Here is a 5,640-nt window from a genome sequence, read left to right as displayed (position 1 = left end):
TCCACCTCAAGAAGCAAACACTTGTGTGAGTCATGTGCATTGATTCCTACATACTTGCATATTGTACTTGTTATATTACTCTATGTTGACAATTATCCATGAGATATACATGTTACAAGTTGAAAGCAACCGCTGAAACTTAACCTTCCTTTGTGTTGCTTCAATGCCTTTACTTTGATTTATTGCTTTATGAGTTAACTCTTATGCAAGACTTATTAATATTTGTCTTGAAGTACTATTCATGAAAAGTCTTTGCTTTATGATTCACTTGTTTACTCATGTCATTACCATTGTTTTGATCGCTGCATCCACTACATATGTTTACAAATAGTATGATCAAGGTTATGATGGCATATCACTTCAGAAATTATCTTTGTTATCGTTTTACCTGCTCGGGACGAGCAGAACTAAGCTTGGGGATGCTTGATACGTCTCCGACGTATCGATAATTTCTTATGTTCTATGCCATATTATTGGTGATACCTACATGTTTTATGCACACTTTATGTCATATTCGTGCATTTTCTGGAACTAACCTATTAACAAGATGCCGAAGTGCCAGTTCCTGTTTTCTGCTGTTTTTGGTTTCAGAAATCCTAGTAACGAAATATTCTCGGAATTGGACGAAACGAAGACCCAGGGGCCTATTTTGCCACGAACCTTCCGCCTACTTAAAGTCTCCGTCGCGAAACCCCTGATGCGAAAAACCACGATACGGAAAACCTTACTGAGACGCCGCCGCCGATCCCATCTCGGGGGATTCTGGAGATCTCCTCCGGCACCCTGCCGGAGAGGGGATTCATCTCCCGGAGGACTCTACACCGCCATGGTCGCCTCCGGAGTGATGAGTGAGTAGTTCACCCCTGGACTATGGGTCCATAGCAGTAGCTAGATGGTTGTCTTCTCCTCATTGTGCTTCATTGTTGGATCTTGTGAGCTGCCTAACTCTGATCAAGATCATCTATCCGTAATACTCTATGTTGTGTTTGTCGGGATCCGATGGATAGAGAATACCATGTTATGTTAATTATCAAGTTATTACATATGTGTTGTTTATGATCTTGCATGCTCTCCGTTACTAGTAGAGGCTCTGGCCAAGTTTTTGCTTTTAACTCCAAGAGGGAGTATTTATGCTCGATAGTGGGTTCATGACTGCATTGACACCTGGGACAGTGACAGAAAGTTCTAAGGTTGTGTTGTGCTGTTGCCACTAGGGATAAAACATTGGCGCTATGTCCGAGGATGTAGTTGTTGATTACATTACGCACCATACTTAATGCAATTGTACTGTTGCTTTGCAACTTAATACTGGAAGGGGTTCGGACGATAACCCGAAGGTGGACTTTTTAGGCATAGATGCGGTTGGATGGCGGTCTATGTACTTTGTCGTAATGCCCAATTAAATCTCACTATACTTATCATGACATGTATGTGCATTGTTATGCCCTCTCTATTTGTCAATTGCCCGACTGTAATTTGTTCACCCAACATGCTTTTATCTTATGGGAGAGACACCTCTAGTGAGCTGTGGACCCGGTCCATTCTTTTAATGCTGAAATACAAATCTGTCTGCAATACTTGTTTTCTTGTTTTCTCTGCAAACAATCATCTTCCACACAATACGGTTAACCCTTTGTTACAGCAAGCCGGTGAGATTGACAACCTCATCTGTTTCGTTGGGGCAAAGTACTTTGGTTGTGTTGTGCAGGTTCCACGTTGGCGCCGGAATCTCCGGTGTTGCGCCGCACTACATCCCGCCGCCATCAACCTTCAACGTGCTTCTTGACTCCTACTGGTTCGATTAAACCTTGGTTTCTTACTGAGGGAAACTTGCCGCTGTGCGCATCACACCTTCCTCTTGGGGTTCCCAACGGACGTGTCAACTACACGCATCATACACGTCCTCTGTGTTCAGGATTCCCGAGGGAAAATGTCAGCGCGTCGTTCTCTCTGTTGAACCTGATCTTCCCCTCTTGAGCTTTGGTCATTGCGTCAATAAGGGCTTCGGTGGGTTTAAACTTTGTCTGTCGGTGAACACACTCCCCTGTCACCGGGTCTAGCGATCCCCCATGCCCGTACCACTAGCTTTTGGCCCTTGGGTCCCATCCCTCTGTACCTAGAGGGATTCCTCGCTGCCTCAGGTCGTCCTTCATCTTCTGCCACTTAGGCTCCGAACGGCGGTATCCTCCTGGCCCCATAATATGATTGTACGTTTTCTTAGCCACATTTACCTTATTTTTTCTGATATGGCCTTGAATTGCTCCGATTGCTTTTGCCTCACAAATTCGGGCCAATCATCTTTCAGCTTCTCAAACTGTCCATTGAAATCCGGAGTCTTCCCCTTCTTAGCATATTTATCCGCTAAATTTTTCTTGTAGGTCCGGAATGCTTCGGCCATCTTCTGAAGAGAGAACTCTTTGACTAGCCTCCTCCTCTGACGTCCCCCCTCTACCTCGTTCCCCTGTTCATCGTATTTGTTGTATTCCGGAGGTAGAATGAAATGCTCCATAAGCTTTCTCGAGCATTCTTTTTTCATTCTCTTGCTGACAAAACTGAAACCAACACGTGCCTTCACTGGCTCATGCCATTCCTGGACGGTGATCGGGACGCTATCTCTAACAATGACTCCGCATTGGTTGATGAACTTGGTATATGTCGCTTCGGGCTCCAGCGGCCTACCGGTTGCACTGATAACATCGATGTTATATGTTACTCCTTGTTTCAGCGTCTTGGTTTTGCCACGCTTTGTCTTCACCGATTTTTTTGACGATCCGGCCGAGGGCTAAAATAAGAAAGAGAGTCACGTTAATACACATATTTATTCGAATCGGTAAATTTGTATCACCAGAGGCTCAATGTATATATATACCTCGCCGGAGGTGGTTGCTAATTGCTTATCTCCATCGTTGTTTGTCGACGGTTGACGTCCATCGATAGTGTCCGTTCCTTCACATTCACCGTCAAGATTCAGATAAGAAGAGACATCCTCTTCTTCATCTTCTTCGGCTGGCACAAAAGGAATGTCTCTGTTTATGATGCCGAAAAGATGTGCCTCAGCTTCCGCATTATAGTTTTCCCTAATCGGGTCGGCTCTATCGTCCGCCATATGTCACTCCTGAAAACATGTAGTAAAAACTAATTATACTAAGTAAAGGAAGGGGGCGGTGGCAAAAGGGGGGCGGTGGTGAAAGGGCGGTGGCGGTGGTGAAAGGGCGGTGGCGGTGGCGAAAGGGGGCCGGTGGTGAAAGGGCGGTGGCGGTGGCGAAAGGGCGGTGGCGGTGGTGAAAGGGCGGGGGCGGTGGCGAAAGGGAGGTGGCCCTCGCCACCCCCTCCATATACGCGCGGGGTCGGTGTGCATGTTTCTCTCTCTCTCGCCAAAAAACAAAAAAATTAACCCCGCGCGTATACGGAAGGGCGGCGAGGGGGGCGGCGCCTCGCCGCCCCCGCCCCCTCCGTATACGCGCGGGGTATCGATTAAGTTATTTTTTTTACTTAACATGCCAACAAACTTCTAAGAATTCCAAACTTTGTAATTATTTGAACTAGTTGATTTTATAAAAATGTTCATTATAATTAAGTTTTTTTTTGGTTAAGTACTTAAAATTAAAAAGAACAAAGAAAACACACAAAAAAGAAAAAAAAACGGTTGGCCTCCTTCTCCCTCGCTCTCTCCTTTCCTCTCCCTCTCTGGCCGGCCCGATCGATCTCCCGCGCGCGTGCGGCGGCGGTAGTGCGGCGTGTGGCGGCGGTAGTGCGGCGTGTGGCGGCGGTCGTGCGGTGTGTGGCGGCGGCGGCGCGTGCGCGTAGCCGTATGACAGCCGGGGAAACGGTGAGGCGGCGCGGCGAGCTGAGCGTCGACGACGTACACACGGCGAGGCGCGGTGCGGCGAGAGACGGCGAGAGGCGGCGTGTCGGCGTCGTCCGGCGGCGTCGTTGGCGGCGTGTCGTCCGACGGCGTCGGGCGTCGTTTGTGAGCGCGTTTGTGAGCGGCGGTTTCGAGCGAGAAGACGAAGTGGATCGCGCGAGGCGCGCCGCGAGCTTTTATAGGGGAGGCCTTTAGTCGCGGTAGGTGACACCAACCGCAACTAAAGGGTACCCTTTAGTCGCGGTTGGCCACACCAACCGTGACTAAAAGGCATTTTTCGCTGGAATTTTGGTTCCTGCGGAAAAGACCCTTTAGTCGCGGTTGGTCTTGCCAACCGCGACTAAAGGTATTTTTCTAAATACTTTTCATTTTCAAAATGTTAAAAATACAAATAATATATCAAAAAAATCAGAAAAATAAAACTAATTCATTTCAAAATGTTAAAAATACAAATAATATATCAAAAAAGTCAGGAAAATAAAACTAATTCATTTCAAAATGTTTAAAATACAAATAATATATCAAAAATGAGAAAAATAAAACTAATTCATTTCAAAATGTTAAAATACAAATAATATATCAAAAAATTCAGAAAAATAAAACTAATTCATTTCAAAATGTTAAAAATACAAATAATATATCAAAAAATTCAGAAAAATAAAACTAATACATTTCAAAATGTTCCCGCCATTTCTTCCCGCCTCTGTCTTCCCGCCATTTCTTCCCGCCTATGTCTTCCCGCCATTTCTTCCCGCCCATGTCTTCCCGCCATTTCTTCCCGCCTATTCCTTCCCACCTCTTTCTTCCCGCCTCCTGTCTTCCCGCTCCTATTTTTCCCGCCATTTCTCACTACATATATGTAGCTCGGCTTGGCTAGCATTATGACATCTCTACAATCTCTCATCACTCTCTCATGGCTTCCACCGTACCCACTCTAACCTACCAGCAGGTGGAGGAGCTTTGCGCCTCGAACTACCCTTGCCCACCGGGCTACCGCGTCCCCGCCGGCTAGAGCCTAAGCAACGGAGGCGTGCCGGTCCCTCCCGTCCCTCAGGGTACTGCACGCCGGGCGGCCATCACGAACCACTACTACCTCGACCTCACGCCGGAGCAGCGGATGAATCCCCGCTGGCATCTCGATAACCAGCATACTTGGGACGCCTTCTTCATCAATCGGCGTGAGAGGGCGCTCGCCAGGTATGAGGAGGACGGTCTGCCTCCTGGGAACTTCCACGAAGCCGGCCGTCGGCTATGGTGGTACGACCGGACTCTACAGAGCGTTATGGACTACATCACGGCCGGTGATATCCCCCCCGCCTGCGCTACCCTCAGTTCGAGCCACGAGCGCTGCCCGACGACAGCGACGACGACGGCGGCAACTTAGAAGGCGACGACTACCAGTACAACGGCATCGACTATGAAGACTACGAGTATGCATATTATACGCCTAGGCAGGAGTATGACTAAATCACTCCAAATTTCATGTATCATTAGTGGTATCTCGAATCAATCGAATCATTCGAAAATGGACACCAAACACATCACAGATAATATAATTCACATGATCCATTCAACAAAGTTTGGTACAATAAATTATTACACATCATTTCTTCCCTTGTGTCCCTGCTTGCTTACGATTGTGCCGTATAAATGGAGCATCCTCATCATTTAACTTAATGCTTGGGTCAGTGTTCACTTTGAAGGGCGGAATTTCACCAAACATATTATAATCTTATGACATGTCTATCTTGTCCTCCACTCCCACGATGTTTCTT

The sequence above is a fragment of the Lolium rigidum genome, chromosome 2 (assembly GCF_022539505.1).
Source record: "Lolium rigidum isolate FL_2022 chromosome 2, APGP_CSIRO_Lrig_0.1, whole genome shotgun sequence".
NCBI lineage: Eukaryota > Viridiplantae > Streptophyta > Magnoliopsida > Poales > Poaceae > Lolium > Lolium rigidum.
The sequence above is the reverse complement of the archived record's forward strand: the minus strand, read 5'-3'. Positions refer to the sequence as shown.